The 23,377-nt window shown below is 29.9% G+C and overlaps 1 protein-coding gene across 4 annotated transcripts in view; it reads right to left on the minus strand.

Moving 5' to 3' along the window:
- LOC100881580 (uncharacterized) overlaps positions 1-23,377 on the minus strand; it is a 395,763-nt gene that overhangs the window by 349,855 nt on the left and 22,531 nt on the right. The gene's annotated exons all lie outside the window — the stretch shown is intronic.

Genomic DNA, 23,377 nt, shown 5'->3' on the forward strand with positions numbered 1-23,377 from the left:
CGTTCTCAAATTCCCAAATTCATAAATTCAAAATTCTCACGTTTTTAAATACCCAAATTTCAAAAATCCTCAAATTCCCACACTATCATCTTCCCAAATTCTCAAATTCCCAATTTCTTCATCTTGCAAATTCTCAAGTACCCAAATTTGTAAAATCTCAATTTCTCAAACTCCCAAATTCAAATTCCCAAAATCCCAAATTCCAAACTTCTTAAACCTCCTCCAAATGTTACTCACTTATTTTTAGTTATTTACAAATAAATATTTATTCGTATTTATGGTGCTTGCAAATATTTACAGAAGCATGTCAATTAAAGCAAGATAAAAAAATACATCTCTTAGCAAAGATCTCAGAAAGCTTATTCAAACTTCGTTCGAAACTCACACCCAAAGCACTCATTAACAAACTGTATTTACGACAAATAATCCCAGAAACTTGTCCGTTAAACGAAGATAAAAAATAAATACATCTTTCCACAAAAATCACAGGAATCTTATCCGAACTTCGTTTGAACCTCGTCCCCAAAATAAACGTTAACGAACTATATTTACCATAGCTATTTACAGAGACTCGTTAAACGGAAGAGGATCGTTCGTTAAATACAGACACAAACGAGGCAATTGTACAAAGGTATATTAAACGGAATCAAGGTATATTAAAATATTCACGAAGGCACCGTAGCGTGAAGCGATATCGCAACGAGTGCTGAACTATACGCGGGATCAGTGCTTTTAGCAAGATTAACCGGCGTTTAGTGAGCACACATTAATTCGAAAATTAATTAACGAAGTAAGCGACGTCGCCGTGTACAGACATCGTTTGCCGAGCGTTATAGCACTTACAGTCGAGCGTGTTTCGAGCTTTAGTCGACCGTGTCAAAGAGAACACACACGGTCGATGCGTTTCAAACAGACACGTCGTTACTTGACCCAGTAGAACGTACGATTCACAATACAAACTTCATTAAGCGCATCGATGTGGAAACGAGTGAACTGTGCAGATCGAGTAATTAACTCTTGCGCGACAGGGTATTGCTCGCATCTGATATGTCGCAACCCTTTCATACCGTATACTGGTTGTGCTGTTTAACGCTAAGCTTAAAGTCGTCAAAACGATCTTAAGTTGGAGGATGTAAAGTTAACTTTCTTATTTTTGTGAGGATGGAACAGAGCAAAAAGAACTATTTGATTTTCAAAATAAATTTTATGGTTCCACGCTGAGTCGGAAAATCGTGTCTCATGCTTTCGCGATTCTTTTATGGAAAACGAGTAGTCTCTTTGGGGAAACCTCATTGTTGTCATATGGCACCATAGTGCTAGGTTGACGAGGTTCCACGTGGTTTTTTTACCATCCGCGACATATCAAATCATAATTGTACCAAAAATACCAAATATTTGGTCCAATGATGGAGCTGTCGATGACTAAAGACACCGTCACATCGGTCATAAATCCCATAGCTCCCTCTTACATTTTCTATTACGAAAATTAACCGCTTGCAATGTCGTCTCCTACGCGTGATGCACTCTAGTTGCAATTGTGACAAATATCACTCAAATTTTGAACCCCTTGCAGTATTTTGACGAGCCAGACTCGTAACGCACTTACGGTTCAAATGCGACAAGTCTTGCTTGAATATTTAATACGTTTCAATTTGGAGTTCAGGTTCAATTATAATTTGTAAAGACAAAGACCGTTGAATACAAGATAGTCATAACATTTTGACTTTCTTTAATGATTTTAAGTTACTTCTGACTGACAAACTAATCATACGGCAAGGGGTTAATACTCTTTGGTTTGTGGTTTAGGTTCAATTATAGTTTGCGTAGTCAAGGATTGTTGAATACGAAATTGATGTAGCATTTCAAGTTCTTTTCTGTGTTTTAATATTGTAGCTGTGTTTGGACAGTTCCGACGCACCTGGCAAATAAATCGGAAGGCAAGGAGAGGCAAGGAAGCTTTGGTAAATATTGACGAAAAGGAACCTATTGCTAGTAACCTCAACCTTAGTATATTATTAAGAACACGTTCCTGAGTAACTTTTCCCTATAACTTAATCGTTGCTTATTGTTCATTGAAAAGTTAATAAATTTGTGAAAATCTAGATTTATGTGTCATGTGACAACGAAAAGACGATTTTGATAGCTATTAGAGTCCAAGGAATATGTGATGAATTTATGAATCAAGCTTGCAGATTTCAATTATTTTGAATTTCAGGTTGTGTCACCTGAGGAATACTAAGATTGATGTTGTCAGAAACTCCATAGCAACAATAAACACTTGTTAGCCCATATTCTTTAATTTTTAATTACGATATACATGTTCAGGGCCAATATGCGCCATGTACATATGTCTTATACATACATGTATATGTTACCGTGAAAGACCAAAATCTGGTGAATGTCGACATTCACATAGTCGCTTGGTGTATGTCTGAAATATTTGCTAAATACCCTTATTTCTGACTTATATTTTCTTCTCCGTAATTCAGTCGCTATAAAATGTCACAAGGGTGACGTAACTTTTTCGCCTCTCTTTCTGAGAGGAGAGACCAAGAATTTAAAACACATAGTACATTCTAAGCATACGTGTTCTTCCTCCGTGGCCTATTCTGGCGTGAGTTTCATATAGTATACTGAACAATTTTTCATTGGTAACATAATACTGTATATTCGTTTCCCCTGATTTTAATGGTACAATTAATTTGCTTTCATCATTAATTTTTAAAACGTCAAAACGTTTTAATCGTCTGTAATCCAAAGGTGTGTTGCACTTAGTTTTAGCAGAAACCACTTCAGAAAGTATTTTAGAGTACTTTTCTTGAAAAGGATAAAAACAATTGTCTTCTCGTTTACCCGCAATTAATGCATTTAACTTTTCAAGAAAAAGATCACGATTTACTGCAGTATCCATTCAGTACAAATTACGGTATTGGAAAAAAAAAATTAAGAAAACGTTGCTCGCATCATCAAAGCTTGCATAAGATTGACAAAGCTGACTGACTTCCAGCAGAACACAAGATTTGGCAGGAGAGAGCCAGTCGCTTCTTTGTCGGCTCCTCTCTTTTGGACCTCCACCAGAGCATATCTGTGATTGTCGACATACACCGGTGAAGGTTCGAATGTATAAGAATGTAATAAAATATTCGGTCTTTCACCGACGTATTTGGTATATATCATTCACCGGTGAATGTCGACATTCTCCAATTTCAGTCTTTCACCGTAACATATACAGGGTGTCTCGTAGCTAGTGTTACTCCCTGAAAGGGGTGGTAGAGGATGTCATTCTGAACAAGATTTCCCTTTGCAAAAATTGGGTTTGAAGCTTCGTGTTTGAATTATTAACGAAAAACATGGACCAATCACAGCGCAAGAATTTCACGCGCTCAGACGCGAGAGCGACAGCTTCGAAAATGACGGTCGATCGTGATCTTGAACAAACGTATATTATACTATCAATTTTATTTTATATTTCATATATTTCTTTTCTTCCTCCTTTACTTCAATTTTAATTTGTATCTTACTTAAATAAAATGAGTAAAACTATAATACACATTCTGCAAATATCTGTTGAATTATTTTAAAATATAAGAAAAATTCCTCGATACCCAAGTTTTTGCATGAAATAGTATAATAGTCTATGTTGTATGCAATAACGTTTATGCTGTTTAAAATAATCTTTTAAAATTGTGTATACAAACATTTCATACATTAAAAAGACTTTTATACAATATTTTTGAATAAATTTATTGCGTGGAACAATATCCAATTTCTATTTAAATTTCACTATTACCTCAACTGAATATTAACCAATTTCATACAGTCACACAGTCATACAATCAATTTTACAAACGTTGAGTACAATTTACATTACAATCCAGGAATTTTTCATTTAAAAATTTGTTGAGATTACATCATACACAGACTACATTCTAAAGCTCAAATAAAATGAAATTGAAATATAAATTACATGTATCAAAAATGAAATATTTATGATACTATTTGATACCTGAAATAACCGGTTTTAAAATATTTCGCAACGAGATCATCCGTAAATTTCAGAGATCGTAAATTTGCGAATTACGGAAGTTACGAGCGTTTCGAAATCTGAAAATTTGATTCACCTTCCCTGCTACCCGAGTTAATAAACGATAGCAAATTCTCCTTTAACCAAACAACATTTCAAAGCTTGATCTATCAATTTACGTGTAACCTAATGTACCATTTCGTTACGACATTTAATTATTTGCTCGTGCAAACGACTATATGCCAGGACAATTATTGCGTTAACTAACTACAAACTGCAAACATATTTCAGTCTCGTGTCAGGCAGAGTATTTCCTGGCTGGCATTAGAATATCATGTCGAGGCGAATAAATGCGACGCACGTGAATCGAATTGACCTCCATTGAATTTGCGATATCTGCCAGCCATTTTCTATACGGCATTATGCCTCGCACAAATCGGACACCATCTAACGGTGTCAACCGATTAATGAAGTGTGCAGCAACGAAATTTTGGGCTTTCATGCTCGTACTTTGACAAAAACGGGTTGAACTTTTGGTTAATGAGGTCTATAGCACGTGGAATGATTTACAAGTTTTAATTAATTACAGCAATTTTTTGATGCGGCCATTTTGTCATATTGGAAGTATGATGAAGTTCATGGAGATTTGGTAGATCAGTATTATGCAGTGTACTTACTACTTTATTTGAAGACTAGTTAGGTTATGCTTAAGAAAAAAAATAATTAGTGACGATTGATTGAGACCAGTGTTGTGGATTAATAATGAAATATTATATAGAAAAAATTGAAAGAAAAATACATATATTCGTAATAGACTGATTAATATTCTTCTGTAATTATTTGTCGAAATGTACTTTAACAAATTCTTTAACAAAAAAAAAACAAAAATCAAGAAAGGAACATAATCAAACTAGTCAAGTTTGATTTCAACTTAAGAGACAAATTATTTACGAAATAATAAAAGATGTGAATGACTTAATAATTATTAGCGTTAAATACTATAACAAATCTAATATTTTAAGTCCAAATATAACTCAAAAAATTGAACTGATAATTATGAGAAATTAATGTATGGCAATCAACCTAAAATCAACGAACAGACACAATGGATAATCAAAATAAACAAATTATTTACGAAACGTTAGTGGTCAATTTGCAGGCAAAACCGCATCGAAAGAATGAAATATCGTATCGCAACGATTCCCGTCAAAGTCGAATTTACCCAAAAAAACTCGATCAACCAAGACCCGTGATTCCCGCCTAGGGAATTAATAGTTTCCCCGGGGCGCGATGCAGATATCGACATTCGCGATTCGCGCGATTACATAGTCGAGGGTGAATCGAAAATATGAACAGATCGAATTGAAGTTATATCGGTCCGGTTCGACGCGTATCGATATATCGATACACGACTAATTGAAGTAGTATAGTGCTCGTCACGCGAAGCAAGGCCGACCTCTCGTTTCGCCCCTGCCTGAAACTTTTCCCCTGGGGACGCTTGTGATACGGCAATGTTCAGGGCTACGGGCAATTAGAAGTAATTGGGAATCGGTAAATGGACCGCACGACATCCTTATTCCTGAAAGAGCCGGCTTATTTATTTGCGAAACCGCCACGTTGCAAGAAGAAGCCCGTAAACAGCGCAAAGCACGAAAGTAACCAGAAAAGGGTCGTTAATGAGCTTTGATCCACATAATTGCCGAATGTAGAGAGGCTCCTGGGACGACTGGATCTACATTTATTCGTTTGTCTATTAAGACATAATTTCAGTAACATTTCGTTAAATAATATCCAATTTGCATATAAAACGAGATTCATATATTTCAATTATTAAATTAAAAAATATATGTTTGAAATATTTATTATACACTGATGATATCGAATTGAAATTCAGTTAAAGAAAAAGTATGCTGTTATTTCAGTAAAGGAACACATTATTATTTAAGAAGTCTAATCGATGACATAGTTTGTAGAAAATTTGTATTTTTCATTTAAGAAGCTAATTGAGTCAGAATTAAGTTTATTGACCAAACTCATCAGAAATTCCATTAGATCACTTGACAACCAATTTCTCGACAGTATTAATTATCAACTCGAACGTACAATATCGTATACTTGCGTTTATGTTCCTCTAGAACGTTCACAGAATTTCCTCAGGTCCGTACTTTCTTAAGTACCTGTCATGCACCCTCCACTTTACCCAAGACGAATATCTTCGAATTTCCTTTCCTTGTTACATAACCAATCATCTTTCAACGTAGAGTGGCGAACAGTATGTAACTGTCGAACGTAGTGAGGCTTCTGGGACGACTCGATCTGCATTTCTTCATTTGTCTGTACGACGCTACAGATCGCAACTTTGGGTCTTTGACTTGAAATTTTGAGAGTAGACTCGCGAGACACCCTAAATTTGCTGCATAGATTTTAGCATTGATCTGACAACAGGAGCCTCATCGACGTCGATTGCCGTCAAATCGATAAAAAACCGTATTTTGGTATCATTTTCGATCATTTTTGACACATAGAATCGACTGGAAGCCCGTTAAAAGCTCTATGTCATCGTTGTCGATAATACTTGGTCGTCATTGCCGTCAGCCGTCGTGAAATCAACGATAATCGTGTTTAGTATCGTTTTCGATAGCTTCAGACACGTTTAACCATTTGAAACGTTTTTGAAGTCTCTACAGGTCATTCTTGTTCTACCTGTATGAGGAGGTACCCTTTTTAAATACGCAATCGAATTCGCAGAAAGCACTTGATGTGTAGATCGCTAGTTCTACGGGAAGATTTACAATGAAATCGCTGGTGTTTTTATGGGAATACAAGAAACATGTAAGAAAATTTTCATGGATCAAAAAGGCGATGGTAGATTATACTGTTTATCGAGGAATGAGTAATGTAGGTACGGAAGGTTCCCATTAATTTCCTAACATGGATCAGATTACAGATTGGAACATAATCTACGTTCATGTATAAATTGGCTTAGACGACATCAGTTAGGGAAGAATGAATATAGATGAAGGGTTGAATGAGAATTTATTAATGAATGTGGGAATATAAATGAGTAATTTGATTTATGAACGAACATATGAAAATTGTTCTGAATATCTCAAGTTTTCAAAATCTTAAATTTCTAATTTCACGAATTCACAAATTTTACAGTTTGTGTATTCCCAAATTCTCACAATTTTAAATTGTTAAAATCTTCGACAACAACTAAGTAGCTCAATTTCCAAGTTTCCAAATGTAAAATTGTTCAACTCCCACATTACTATACTTTCAAGTTTCCAAATTTAAAAATCTTCAACTTATAAATAGCTCAACTTCCAAGTTTCCAAATGTAAAATTCTTGAACTTCTACATAACTAAATTGTCAAGTTTCCAAATTCAAAAATCTTCATCTTCAACACAACTAAATTTTCAAGTTCTCAAATTTAAAAATCTTCAACCTACATAACTTAATTTCAAAGTTCTCACATTTCTAACTTTTTCCGTGGTGCATTTCGGGTCTGATTCAATGCAGACCGTTCGACCAGCAGATTAATACTTCTTTGTTCCTGTAACACTGTTCTCTAAAATTCGTGCATTGACCGCACTAATCCTGAGGGTAAACAGATCGTACCGTATCGTTCACCAAGTCATGGGATTCGATTCAATTGAAAAATGCCCCTGTATTTTTCAAAGCAAACTGACAATCGGATCTGCGAGATAGGATCTTTGAAGCTTGCCACGGTATTGCAATCGCATTTCGAGGATTATCGGAATTCTTGCTACTTCGCGAAGTTGATTCTGTCTTGAAAGAAACGAATCGATGCGACACCTTGATGGCACCCTATCCTCCAGTTCCGTTTATTCGACGAAATTCGATGCTATTGAAGATTTGATTTTCGATCAACGGTGAATTGCTGCGAACGGCCAATATCATTTACGAAATACCTAAAATAAATATCAACTATCAAGGAAAATAAGGACGAACTATCAAGAAAATGATTAATGTTATAATACTGCGCTGGTTTTCTGTACGACAGAGTTCGTCGTGAATTACTCGTAATTCCACCCCAGTATTAATAAAATTCTATTACATTTTCACAATTTATCATATAACGAATAGAATAAACTAAATTCTTAATCTTGTATAAAAATCTGATTAGGTGAAGGATTTAAGGTCATGGTCAACAGAGAAATGAATTAAATTCAAAAACATTATAATTTGAATAAAAATAATTTGAAATAGTTTCTTATATTATTACTTGTCACTTCCTTCTTCTAAAATACTCCAAAAGCATCTGAAATTAACACTAAACCTACATGCGTATAATTTGACTTAATTTGAAATCAACAATGAAATTGAAAAGTAAATAAACAAACCATAAATTAACACACAAATGAAGTCTTTATCAAGTTCGATGCAAATTACGCGCAAACGATGCAACGTTACAATGTGTGACAATGCTGTTCTCTACGCGAGTACATTGGAATGAAGTTTTTGATGATTAAATTATAAATTTTCCGAAAGACATGATATGCTTTAACTTTGATAATTTACTTTTTTAGAAAATTCACAAAGTATGTAATTTCCAAATGTTTCTAATATCGTGCATTAGTGCAAAAAGGTGCTCCATGGTGCCTAAACCACTTGATCCCTTTTATTTACATGTAATGTACTTTTGTGGGGTTTGTTAATACTCTTATAAAACGTGGAGAAGGCAAAAAAGTGCGAATCAAAACATATGAAAACGATCATTCAATTGAAACGGTGAGCGAGTGGGTCAGTAGAGTGAGCCACTGTGGCGCTATGTAATGTGTGACATTCGCGAAAGCCACTATAGTGGACCTTAGTGCAGAGAGATGGTGTGCATGGAACATATAATGGCGCATGCTACGTAAGAGGTTAATAGATGTCAAATTTAAGACCCTTCAGTCGAGAAATTTAATAAATGCTCTTGAAGTTGTTCTGAATTGCAACTACTCTCTGTTTCGTTACATTTCACATTATAGATTTAATTAAAAAGTACTGGTTTCAAATTGTTGTATTAAACTTCACCAAATTAATAAGCCCGAGTCACGTCTGGAGTGCGCAGGATTAAATTAATAGCTGCCGTGTAACTCTGAAGTGACTCCAGAAAATATTCCCATCTCCTTTCAAATAACTTTCCATTCTAAAACGAAGATTCAAGGAAACGGTTCAAATATTTCATTCTCTGCGCATAGAATTTTCTACTAGTGAAAGCCATTATAGTGACGCGTGCCTAAAAGGTTAAACTACACGTTATGTGTGCCTCTAAGTTCGCGTATGAAGTGTCAAGCTTTTAATTATTCCTAACGAAGGAAACTCCCTAAGTTGCGACACCTAGTGAGACTCCTGGGGCAACCGGATCTACATTTATCTTCTGTACCACGCTAGAAGCCGCAGTTTTGGGTCTTTTAACCTGAAACTCTGAGGATAGTCTCGTGAGACATCCTTCGCCGTTTAGATTTCAGCATTCGACAAGTACCCCTCGTCATCGACGTAGAATCGATAAAAAACCGTGTTTTGGTATCGTTTCGATAATTTTTGACACATAGAATTCACGGGAAGCCCGTTAAAAGCTCTATAGCTCATCGTTGAGGATAATACTTGGTCGTCATTGACGTCAGCCGTCGTGAAATCAACGATAATCGTATTGAGTATCGCTTTCGATATCAGACACGTTTAATCGTTAAGAACGACTTTAAAATCTCTACGTTTTATTTTTGGTTTACTTGTATTTGTATTGTAAGTGCTTTAAATTTCCAATACACATTTATATTCGTGTGGGGTACCTGGATGTAAATTACTAGTATGACATTCACTCAGTTGTGAAACATTGCCAGTTTGTAGGGGAAATGGCCACATTTAACGAAAGATTTGTATACCTTGTTTTATGGGGTAGTTACTATTTAAATTTTGAAATACAATACATATGTACATATGTATATGCATATGTACATATGTATATGCAAATGTACATACATTTAAAAAACATTACAAGTTTAGTAATTTTGCAATGTTGTATTATTCTTTCTAATGTATTTTTCTATAAAATATATTTGTTTATTACTGTTTTCTTTTTGGTATTAAGTGCGAGAAATACAAATTTTCTTAACGAAGAAAATCATGTAACATTCAGGAAAAGTAATATTCTTTCAATTTCTTTTACTACTTCTTGTATTATTCTTAATTTGACAATTATGATGTTTTGTATAATTTTGCAATCTTTTATTCCCTCTAATTTATTGTATTATCTGTAAGAAATGATTTCGTTTTTAAAAACATAATTTTATCATTTCAAATTTAATAAAATTTTCTAAAATGTTAAACTTATTAAAACGAATAATTATCTGTTACTCTGTTACAAAACATAAACAACTTTTACATGATTTTTGTTTACATATTTCGAAATAAAATTTTGATGTTATATTTTTGTTAACATAAAATCGAAAAGTTAGTAGAATTTTGAACACTAATTTTGAGCATAAATTGCACATTAATTAAATTATAATAAATATCTTTGTCATTTTCATTACGATTAAACGAATAGTATTAAAATAATGCTTTCAACGTTTTGAAGAAATTATAGTTAAAGTACACACGAGATTTGCGAAGCAACGGTAAAAAGTAAATAGGAGAAAGTTATATCGTTGAAAATATATCGTTCATACATTTGGAAAATTGCTTTGGACGGATATTTACGATCACGCAATCGGTCAAATATGTTTCCCCATCTCGCATTCAAACTTATTTAAAATATTGCGCCATTTCTGCACGGAAAGTTGGTGAATAAATAATATTTGTGTTATTTTATTTGCAAATCTAAAATGATATGTAGATACCATTGGAACTGCAGCAGAAATCGATATGCGATGACGTATCAATTATCGTTTTATGTGCATTAGTTGGCCAAGGACGTGTTACATATTGTTTTTTGTAAACAAAATGAAAGTTGTTAATCTTGTTAAAAAATAATTAATCTTCGTATTATCTTCAAAAATTAATTTGAAAAAGGATTAAATTAAATTAGGAAAATTTTAAAACATGAAGTAGGAGATGTATAGTCGTTATATTACCATGTTGCTATATTGCCATATTCGTTATATTGAACGAATTTTTATGCACGTTAGAAGGTTTTATCACCATAAAGATTGAGATCGATTCATGGAGATTGAAATCATCTGATGGAAAATTTCAAGGAAGTTAAGATGTTTCAGTTTGAATTTTTCAGTGTTAGATTTTCTGCGGCAATATAACGAGAACCTACTGTATTCCTATTGTAATAGTCTAATCTAATTTAATTTATTTTTGTCTATAACACTAATTTATTTATTTCACAATACTAATTTGTATTGATACGAATATGAAATTATTAAATAATTAAAACTAATAAATATCAGTAATCTATATTAATGAAACAAGCAACAATTTCGTGAAACATAAAACAGAAAAAGACGATTTATCCTATGAAAGAAATTGTTGAGATCTATACAACTAATTTACTATAGTATAAATGTATAAATAGTAATAAAAAATTAATAATAATACTACTACTAAGTAACAAAAATAATAATAATCATAAACTGTAATAATAATGTAAGTTATTTATGTTCACTGTAATACAATGATAGAAATATTACTTCCAATTAAACTAATAATAAACATACTTATTTATACTTGTTTATTAATAATAAACATACTTATTTGTTATTTTCAGTGTTACAATAATACACTACTAAATATCCACATACCACAAATACTTACATTACACCATTTCTTATTTTAAGTTAATTAAAATTACGGTTAATTTTTTCAATATACCAAAATATATATTTATATAAAATTAATAGCAACATGTTAAATATTGTAATTTAATTATGTAATTTTAAAAAAAACGTAAATGTAATTTTATATTTTAATATATTCAATTAAATATCATACATATATGTATAAAGCTTATATTTATACCATACAGTTTAATTATATAAATTTAAATATTATTGTGTACTTATTATTTTAGAACAACAATAATAAATATAAATTATATCTTTATTATTTTATTATTTTACTAAAATTAAACTAAGGTAGATAAAGTATAGCAAAATATAAGGAGACCCTTTTGAAAGATTATATCGAGAAGGAAACAAGATCATCAAATTTTCTTTGATGGAAAATGCATCCAATAGAAACTTTTCGATTTTGATCGTTCCCTATAAAGATACGGATCGCATCCAGACATAACCATAAAAGACAACAGTTGCAAGTTTTATAGCTTATGGTTGTTGATTTCCTGCCAGGCTAGCATTATGCGGTTCGATTAAAACCATCTAACAGGATGAACACTTGTGGTTAACAATTCTCGCCAGAATAGATGGAATTATGTGCACTAAAAGTTATTGATTTCTCAAGTTCCTAATTTATCACATTCCCAAATTCATAAATGTCTCAAGACCGAAAGTTCACGCATTTGTAAATCGAGGTCACGAACTCGAAAGTTTCGAATACCCCAAATTCAGACATCTTAAAATTTGTAATTCATAAAATTTCCAAACTCTCAAGTTTCCAAATTCTCAAAGTTACAAACTCTCAAGCTTCAAATTTTACGATTTTCCAAATTTACAAATCCCCAAATTTCTTAATTTTCCAAATTTACAAATCACTAAATTTTCGAATTCCCAACTTCTCAAGCTTCCAATTTCTCGACTTTCCAAATCCATGAACCTCCAAGTTTTTTGACTTTTCAAATTTCCAAATTCTTACATTCCCAAATTTTCAAATTCCCAAAGACTCAAATTCTCAAATTCTCAAATTCTCAAATTCTCAAATTCTCAAATTCTCAAATTCTCAAATTCTCAAATTCTCAAATTCTCAAATTCTCAAATTCTCAAATTCTCAAATTCTCAAATTCTCAAATTCTCAAATTCTCAAATTCTCAAATTCTCAAATGCTCAAATGCTCAAATGCTCAAATTCTCAAATTCCCAAATTCTTACATTCCCAAGTTTTTAAACTTTCAAATCTCAAATTGCAGAACTCTTTCATTTTCAAGTGCTCAAATTCCGAATTCCTCGAATTTAAAAATTTCGTAAGTCCCCAAGTTAAGAACTCTTTAATTTTTGACAATTCCAAGTCATCAAATTTTTCACAAATATTTTTAATCCCTTTGATTTATCGATTTCTTGCATTTTTCGCTTATTTGCGAGGATCTTTATTTTCGGAAGATCATTTATGAATATTCGACCAAATAGCAGAATCTCACATTATTAATTATTTATGCGTGAAATAAAAAACCAGGTCTTCATTCCCTTTTTCTGAGATCCTGCAAATGTCACTAATTTATAGGAATTTTATAAAGAGGAGTAAATATATGCTAATTTCAGTCAAGTACAAACATTCACTATATCACTAACAACAATATATATCACACTAACAATTTTACATCGATAAGACTATAATAACAGGATTCATTATTCTTTGTCAAATAAAACTGGTGTGGAACGCAATCTCATACTTCAAACAATAAATGGGTATTCGATATTTCACGTCTGACAACTAATTTATTGTGCTACTATGCACCTACAAGTCTAAATAATGACCACCTAATAATCAAACTCTACAGAAGCAACAATAGGAAGGGTGGGTACAACCCAAATTGAATTTCAAATTGAATGGGGGACTCATAGGAAAATTAAGAATACTTTTTTGTAAAATGTAATCCATCTCAGTCCAAGAGTACTTAAAAATTCCGTATTATTACATTAATTTGCTATTTAAGGCGAAGTGGGGTAAGTTCGTAAACGGGGCAAGTGCGTATACAGGCTATTTTTATTACAATATGAGCGAAATTTCTCCATTTAGTATGTTTGTTTCCTTGTTTTGTTTCACTATATTCCCTTCTATATTTCAGATAAGAGTACTTGTTTGCAGTATAGAGTACTTGCATAATGCAATAAAAAGCATTTTATAGCAGATTTGTTAATAATTCTGCTCTTGCTCCATTGCACATGAAATAAAGTTTCAAAGTATTTAACTTCAAGTTACGCTCTTACCCCATTTTCGGGGAAAGTGCAGAGTAGTTGACATTTTAAACAATTTCCTATCAAAATCAAAATGTACAAGGAAACTTAAGGTCCTAGTTAATATTAATTAAATAGTAGTAATTGTGCAAAGCGTACTATATCGACAGCGTTAAGTATTTACATAGCAGACTGAAAATACTTACGTTTAAATACCAACTTTACAAAAACCAGTTTGCACTTACCCCACTTCACCTTACTTCTAATTTATTTTGTTATTTGCATTATTGAAATTTATTCTCCAAAGTTTAAATCCTGTCACCAAATTGATGTTACAAATTCTAAGTTTCCCAAATTTCTAAATTTTGTACTATTCTGATTTCCAAATTCCTAAATTCCAGAAATTCTAGAAAATCAAATTTTAAATTAATATTATTCTGATTGTGAACTAGTTTTGAATTATTGATATAAATGTACAGGGTGTTTCAGTTTTAAACTGAAATTTTTAATTTTTAGTCAAACTTAACAATAGTGATCTATGTATGTGAAGAAACAAGAAAAAAATATTACATTAAAACATTAATAATACAATAGCATATTAATTAATATAATAATATACTAATTAATGTGTTAATATATAGTTTCAAACGCTTTATCAAAAATTTGTAACAAAAAAGTATAGTGACAATGGACTGTTTCATAGCTTCATGCTAAATGCAGAAAGTTTCAAACTTCAACATATTCTATTCACAAAAGTGTAAACGAAATGTATAAATATAACTTGTCAAATAATTTATTAAAAGTTGTAGCATGAATGAGAAAATTGTACATTGTCGTTTCGTATATATATCACATGTCTTCATTAATGTATTTAACAACCTTTGTTTTACGTACAAAAGTAGGACATCCTGTATGTAACATCAAGCAACAAAACTGTACGTCGTCTTTCTCTTGTTATAACTTTTTAATAAAGTATGTGAAATTTTGTTACGTAACAATTTTCTCTTATTTTTTACGAAAAAAATATGTTGATAAAGTTGGATGTATACAACTGAAACACCCTATAATATTATTGATAACACATTTTTCAAATTTCCTCTCAAAATATTATCTCTCCCTACACTTTTAATATTCTATTATCAGACATTTTCTTTCTTTACATTTTTAATTTTTTTTTGCAAATATTGTCTGTTCTTACATTGTTAATAAATTTTCTTTTGCAAACATTTTCTTTGTTCATATTTTTCATGCATTTCTATTTGCAATTATTTTATTTCCTTGCATTTCTAATTCTTCTTTTTTGTGTTCTAAAATAATAATTCAGTCGAATAATACTATCTGAAGTATAATACAAATTGTAAGTATTTTCTAATTGTTTGACGTTCATAACACTGCGATGTTTCAATATACTTCACTATATTTAAATGCAATTTGTCTCGAGCTAACTTAATATCCCTCAAATAAGAATAGAAATTAAAACTAAGTTTAATAACATATCTTCTGTTGTATTAAGAAGTCTTCTAAGATAATGTAACAGAAAAAGAAATGAAAAGAAATTGAACAATTGAAAAAATCTCTCCAGAAAGCTATTAAAAATATTTGAAACAAAAAATGTTAACTACCATGATTTATATATATTTTCTCTTTTAAAGAACCCGATCCCTAAATTAAATTACTATTCCTCCGTAATATAAATCGTTAAACATTCAACGTTATTTTAAATAAAAAAAATGAAGAAAGCGATTCAGTCTTATTCCCATCACTAAAAATTCAACTAATCAAATAACTGACTAAATATATAATACAGACTTAATACGTAACAGACTAAATATATAATCAACAGTTTTCATACTTTATTATACGTACTTATAATAGCAAATTAAATTGTTTTAATATTTTAATCTTGATGGACTGAAACGGGATTAAAATTCACAGGAATTTCTAATACTCATATTTACATATCCTGTCAGGCCAACAAAAGTTAGGGGAACTACAGGAAGATAATACGGCTTTGCTAAACATGGATATCGATTAGTTTTGTTTATTTCATTTCGATATAGTGTACTCGACGAGAGTAAATGGCAGTAACACTTACGGGGACCGATATACGAACCACTGGCAGTTTATTCGACATTTTCTACGAGTCCTTGGCGCATTCAGAGCTGCATCCATACAAAAGAAAAAACATCAGTTATCGTTGCTTTCGATCGTGGAATTTTATCTCTCGACTAGTCTTTACAAGAAAGTTTAAATAGGTTTGAAAAGGGAAAAAGAAATAATTCGTGTAACTTCGAGTCATTTTCGGCGAACAATGTTATATTTTCATTGTTGTGAATTTTTATTTTATAACGCTTGTAGAAATATTTTAAGGTATAAAATGTAATTGTATGAGCGAATAAGATATTGGGTATTTGTATAATTATTTTATTTATACGAAACTCAAACTTGGTTAGTAAAGAAAGTCTCTAAGGAGCATTTTTGACGACAAAGCCTCGTTCGCAACACAGCCCCCTTCAAAGCGGTTTACAATTCTTATTAAATATATCCGAAAATATTGATTTTAGAGAAAAAAGTTTGAAACAAAAAATAAAGCTTGTAAAGAGCTCGACAAAGAAGGTTATATGCATTTTTGACGTAAACCTATTAATTTGGCTGCGACGAACTAAAATAAGTTGGTGAGGGTCAAATTACTCAGGGTACTTCCTATAGCGAGGTGAATGCAGGAGGACGAAGGCTTCGCTTGCACTCCCCCATATATGTATGTGAGTGTCTTTGTTCTCTATATCACACATTCTCTATACCTACTTTTTCCGATAATTTTTTCCGAGACACGTAATGAAAATTTTCGAAATTTTTATGAAAAAAAAATACATTTTTCTTCATCATAGCCAAAATAATAGGTTTACGTAAAAAATGCATATAACATTTTTTGTAAAACTTTTTAAGAGCTTCATTTTTTGTTTGCAACTTTTTCCTCTAAAATTAATATTTCCGGAAATACTTAAAAGGGTTTTGAAAGGGACTGGAGTTAAATGAAGTATAATAATAAATTGACTAATTGTAAGTTTAACTTCTGGAAGTACTAATTTCACAAACTTTCAGAATTAAGAATCTTCAAATTTGTATATCTGACAACTTTAAAATTTAAAAATAACAAATATTTTAAACTTTTAAAATTTCATAAAAATAAAATATTTTTTAATTTTTAAATTTACATATATATAAATATACAAATTTGCAAATTAACAAGTTTACCAATCAAGATTAAGAAACTTTTTAAGTTTTAAATCATCAGCCCCTAAATTAAGAAATTCAAAAATTATAATATTAACAAAGTCTCAAATTTTGTATTTTAGATATTTTAAAACTTAAAAACATTCAAGTTTACATATTTTCTTCTCCAAAATCAAAGACAAATGGGATGCTCTCTCTGCACTTATTTTCATCCAAAGGAAGTTGACATTAAATTCTACTTTCTACTAAAAATGGTGATGTAAGAGAAGAAATTTTCACTATAACACCTGAAAATTACTACGCATTATTCTTAGTTAACGAGTGCTGGTGCTTTCTTCCTTTCTGTCTCCATTTTCTTTAAGGAATGCATAGTGATTTGCGGTAATGCATAGTAATTCTCGAGTAGTTGTGCTCTTTACTCCTATATCACCATTTCCTTTCTATACTGGCTGCTATACAACCCCTCACCCCCGTATTTAAAAATTGTTTCATCGTTTTTACATATTTGATGAACCCTTTATCCACTTGATATTATCCATAACATAAGTAATAAATTGATGATTTCGTTCTTTTAGAGTTTTATCAAGTTTATGAATAATTTTTCTTTTTTTACGTGTTTAGTTCCTTTCATATAATTTGAAAACAAGGGTTAAAGTTTTATGGAGCAACCCTGCTGATTTTAACTACGAACCGTCACTGCATGTTTGTCTCACACAGTAAAAATAAATCAACATATAATCCTACTAAAGACAGATTAAAAGATTAACAAAACTTTCTTTAATATAGTGTATGCAAATTTTTTATTTAATTGTGAAAGTATACATTTATACTTGGATGCTCATGTGGAAATTATTATAGTAATGTTTTGTTGTCACTGAAAAAATAAGGTTTTTTTACATACTTTTTTTTCAATGTAAACATTGTTGAAAATATTGTATAAACATTGTAGAATACATGTGTAGAATATTATGAAAAATATAATTGTTAATATTTCTAATATCAAGCTTGAGAGGATTAATATTACCATATTAATCGCCATTTTCGTTGACATTTTCGCTACTCTAATAACGATTTAACTGTATAAAATGATTAAACAACGTATTTAAAACTAGTTTCAAACTACATACTCGTTTATCGTACACCCTGTATGCAATAAATCACTTTTAAAACATATAGAGGGTATCCCAAAAATTGTGGTATAAATATTCAAGAAAAAAAATAATATTTTTCATATTCTTCATTTTTGAGAAAAGTGAAGTTCAACGTTCTTTAGAATATTTTGCAAAAATACATTTAAATACTGCTGCTACTAAGGTAAATTAAACAACATTGAAATCGAAATTGTTTCCATAAAAAGTAAATTAAAGCTACTAAGGTAAATAAAACAACAAAAATCGAAATTGTTTTTATAAAAAAATTTTTTATGATTTTTTTTAATTGATTTCAAATTCAATTTTCTCAAAAACGAAACTAAATATGTAAAAATGTCATTCTTCCTTATAAACTTATTTTTGCACATGGAATATCCCATCGTTTGTACCACAATTTTTATAACACCCTGTATATTTCAATAATTTTCATTTCAATTTGCGGTTAATAAAAATTATTCGTTTACTAAATTTCTGTTAATTCTAGTAACAAAAGCAATAAACGCATTAGTTATTTATGCACCACATAAAAGCTATATTCCACTCCTCTAATGATTAATGGATTTCTAAAGCAAAGTACTAAAGGAAGCAAAAGTATTCAGGCGAATATATGAGTAATATGCATTAGCGATGAAGATCGTGAGATATTCCTAGCAATTTCAAAGTACAAAACTTTACCGTAATGAAATAAACGCAAAAAAGAAGGAAGGTGTTGAGTATATGGGAAAATGAATGCACGTCTGCCAAAGTCGAAATGGATAACAATAGCAAAAACACAGCGAGAAAACTAGCAGCAGTAATTAATCATTTATGTACTTATAGTTCTTTAACCAGCAAAAAATGGCCGCGTTAAAAAGGGACTCTGACAAATAACAGTAATTTTGCAACTTTTTGTTGTTTCTTAGTTCTTAAACTTACGTTGTATTTGTTATTGATACCTAATAAAAAATTGAGGTATAAAACGTTAAAGTGGAGGTCCCGATTTATAGGTTAGTTTTAGGTTAGTTTAGTTACAGGTCAGTTTGGTTATAGGTTAATTTGGAGTATGCGAGCAATTTTTTTATGCGTTACTTATGTAAATAAAGTTACTGCAAAAACACAAGGTGTACAAATATTTTTTCGAGCCACTGTAAATATTTTTATACAATTTTCTTAACAATGGCAGAATATTTTGTAACATGTTCCTTCTCCTAAACATCGTTTCCCCTTTTTATTACCAATAATAAATGCGACTATATGACTGAATATATTATATAAATTTTAACTTGTATATAATATTTACAAATGAGCTTGTAACTAATAAAAAATGAAGTGCACGATATTTTAAAAGTTTGACTGTTCTTTATGAGTGTTATTTATCATTAATTTTTATGAGCGCTATTTATTATTAATTTTTATTAGCATTATTTTGTATGAGTGCTATTTATTATTAAAAAATATAAGTGTTCTTAAATAAATTTGTTAAATAAATCTATTAAATAAATCTTGTTAGATGTAACGTGTTTAATTTAATTTAGTACATTTCGTTAAAAATTAAATTGAAAAATTCGACTCAACAATTCCGTACCCAGCAAATAAATAAAATAATCACCTAACAATAAATAACATTAAAAATCCACTAATGTCAAACTTCAAAAGAAGTTTTACGAGTGAAATAAATGTTAGAGAATGATAATTAAAGTAGGCCACCGTTTCGAGCATTCCAAACGCTTCTGGAAGAATATCTTCGAGATATTTATCGAAATACAGCAAAGAGTTCAACGTAACTGGGGCGAGCAACTTCAAAATGGTGGAAAATACAAGAAAACTTCGGAAAGTAAAATTAAATGGTTCCCAACGGTACATCGTGTGATGTATGTATTTACTTCAGATGTGATGCATTTTACAGAATTCAAAATCGTTTCCAACTCTATGAACTGAAATTCGATCATGTATCGAAGAAGTATTAGTGCAGTACGTTTGATGTAAATAACATGTGTTCTTTAAAATGAAATAAATTTTAAATGTTTTTACATGCTATGTCTTTTAAAAATTAATTTATATTAACTTACAGTGACTGTAATGTGAAACATCGCAATATTTCAGTAAAAAAATAATAAAATCTATCAATGATCATGTAAAGTAATTTTTTATAAACAAGGACAACTATATTAGCGTTTGAACTTTTATTGAAAGTGTGTTATAGAATGTAAAACATTATTGTTTTCCATACTTAAGAATTATTACAAAGCAAGTTAGACAGTTAAATTTGTTGTGAAAGTAAATTGTTAAATATTACTGTACTTAAACATATTTGCATTTGAATAGTCAAGAGTAATTTTATTTCTCTATTTATTATAGTAATACTGTATTATAGTAACTTTATTATTATATATTTTGTAATTTAATGTAGTTCATTATTTACTATTTACTATTTGTTATACCCTGTTTAGTTTTATTTATTTTATTGTTTACCATTCACTGCTTAATTTATTTTGTTTACTGTACACTATTTACTATTTAATTTAATTCATTTTACTATTGACTGTTTGTAATTTAATACAATTCATTTTACTATTCAGTATTTACTATTTAATTCAACTTATTTTATAATTTATTATTTATCAGTTAATTTTATTTATTCTACTATTTGCCATTTAGTATTTAACATTAACTATCAAATTTATTTTCTCCTTAAGACAATTATTTTTCCGTCGAAAAACATATATGACACGAAACATGTTGAGCGTAAATAATAATTATTCTGTTCTATGATTTAACAAAAACACAGAAATATGCTACCGAAAGTTTGGAACAAACACCATTTGAAACTATCCAATTCCGTCTGCTGAAATTTGTTATATTTTCGCCTGTTTTAATTCAGTGGAATGAAACGCGTTGTTTATATGTAAAAATCGAGAACAATGCAAGAAAGAACGGTGTAATTTTTCAGGAAAGTCAAAATGGAAATCTAAATAAAAACAGGCACATAGATGTCGCTGCGTTCTTTCTGCTGTTTTTTCCCTCTGTCTTCAATTAATTCTTTTCATTCTAACTACTCGTGTTTTATGTATTTTTCGTATCAACTTAAAAATATGTCCTGGGATTATTTTTAAGAGCTCTCAGCGAAAAATCCATTTACGAAATGTGCATTTTTTTCTTATCTTTTAGTGTGTTCATCAATTCGTTTTATAAATGATTTAAAGGCCAAATAATATGTATAATAGGAGAGTCAATACTAAATTATTTAATAAATTGTCAATGATAAATAAATAAGTAATTTCTCAATAATAAATAGTCGTATAAAATGCATTAACTATTATTTTTAATGTTATCAAATAATTAGAAAAAAATTATTACAGAAAAATTTACGTTGAAAATATTGTGATACCGAAACTGTTACACATTTGATATAATGTTGATATTCGTTAAATATCTTTTTAAATCTTTTGTTTTTAACTCATAATAGTATACCATAATAAACTGATATTTTAAACATTTCTATGGACAAAATAATGTTATTACGCCTGTTTGTGATTTAAAGAATTATTAATTTAATATATTGTTCGATATATTGAAATATTTTGAATTTTTTAATAATTTATAGACTAGAGGAGCTCATGATTAGTATTACCTCTAATCAATTAACAAATATTTTCTATATTATACTTAATTAATATCTCAATATTATTATATTCAAGGTGGAGACATTCGTTCTTATTCGACGAAAGCAAATTACACGAAATATTTTCTAAATTGTTTGATATTAATTATACATGTTGATTTATATATTTGCGTTCTATTTAATTAATTTTTATTCGACAAAACCAAATTACGTGAAATGTCTTTGAATGTCTTTTAAACAAATTACTGTAATTATAAAAATGAAATTACTTTATGAGGTTTCACAAATAAAATTTATGTGAATAAATAAATTCTTCCTCATCTCTACCTATATTTAATAAAACAAGTTTTTTCTAGATACAAAAACTTGTTATTAATTTTACAAATTAATTAGCCGTGTATCCCATTTTCCTTTTTTTAAGTTTGTTATTTTAATGCTACAAGCTTTTCCTCGATGATTTTGAATTTTAATTAACTCATTGTTATACTAAAACATCGTGCATCGTTATGTTGTTTATTAAACATTCATGTTCGCTTAATAAAGATAATTGTATTTATTATAATACGTCCTTTATTATCTCATTATACGCATTTACTTGTATTATATATTTATTTATGGCAAATATAAATATTTTGCTTTTGTTAGAAACATTATTTGTAAATAAAGTAAATTTTAAAATGCAGGTAAATCTTTGCTTGGATTTGTAATAAATGTTTAACGAAACATATTTTCAAACAGAATTTTGATTTATAGTTCTGAAACAACTTATGTTCAAGTTTAAATGGTTGGCACACTGTACACAGTGATGGATTAAAAAACTTTTCAAATCACTTCGGATGTTACTCGCAATTTAAAGTTTCTAAAATTCTTAAAGGTATTAATGCTTTTTGAAATGTTTACTTTTTATAAAACTTTGCATCAGTGTTTATCACTTGTTCTAATTTCATCCCCTCATTCGTAAACTTAGGAATTGTTTAATTATGTGTATTCTCAAAATTATAAATATTCAAGTTTAATTTGGAAAAGCAAGAAATTTCTAAATTTCCAGTTTTCCTAAGAACAATTAGACATTTTCAAATTTAGATAAACTTTCAATTTTAGAAATTTAGAAATGTACAAATTTACAAATATACCACTTTTTAATTTTCAAATTTTCAAGTTTACAATTTCTTAAATTCACAAATGTACAAATTTCTAAGTTGAAAACTTAAAAAAAATATTTAAAAAGACAAGCTTGAAAGAATGACAAATAAAACTCATTAACAATTATTCGAAAAATCCAAACACACTAACGTAACAAGGTTATGTTGTCAGAACTTAGTTTCGTTTATTTTAAAAAATT

This window comes from Megachile rotundata, chromosome 2 (genome assembly GCF_050947335.1).
Source record: "Megachile rotundata isolate GNS110a chromosome 2, iyMegRotu1, whole genome shotgun sequence".
NCBI lineage: Eukaryota > Metazoa > Arthropoda > Insecta > Hymenoptera > Megachilidae > Megachile > Megachile rotundata.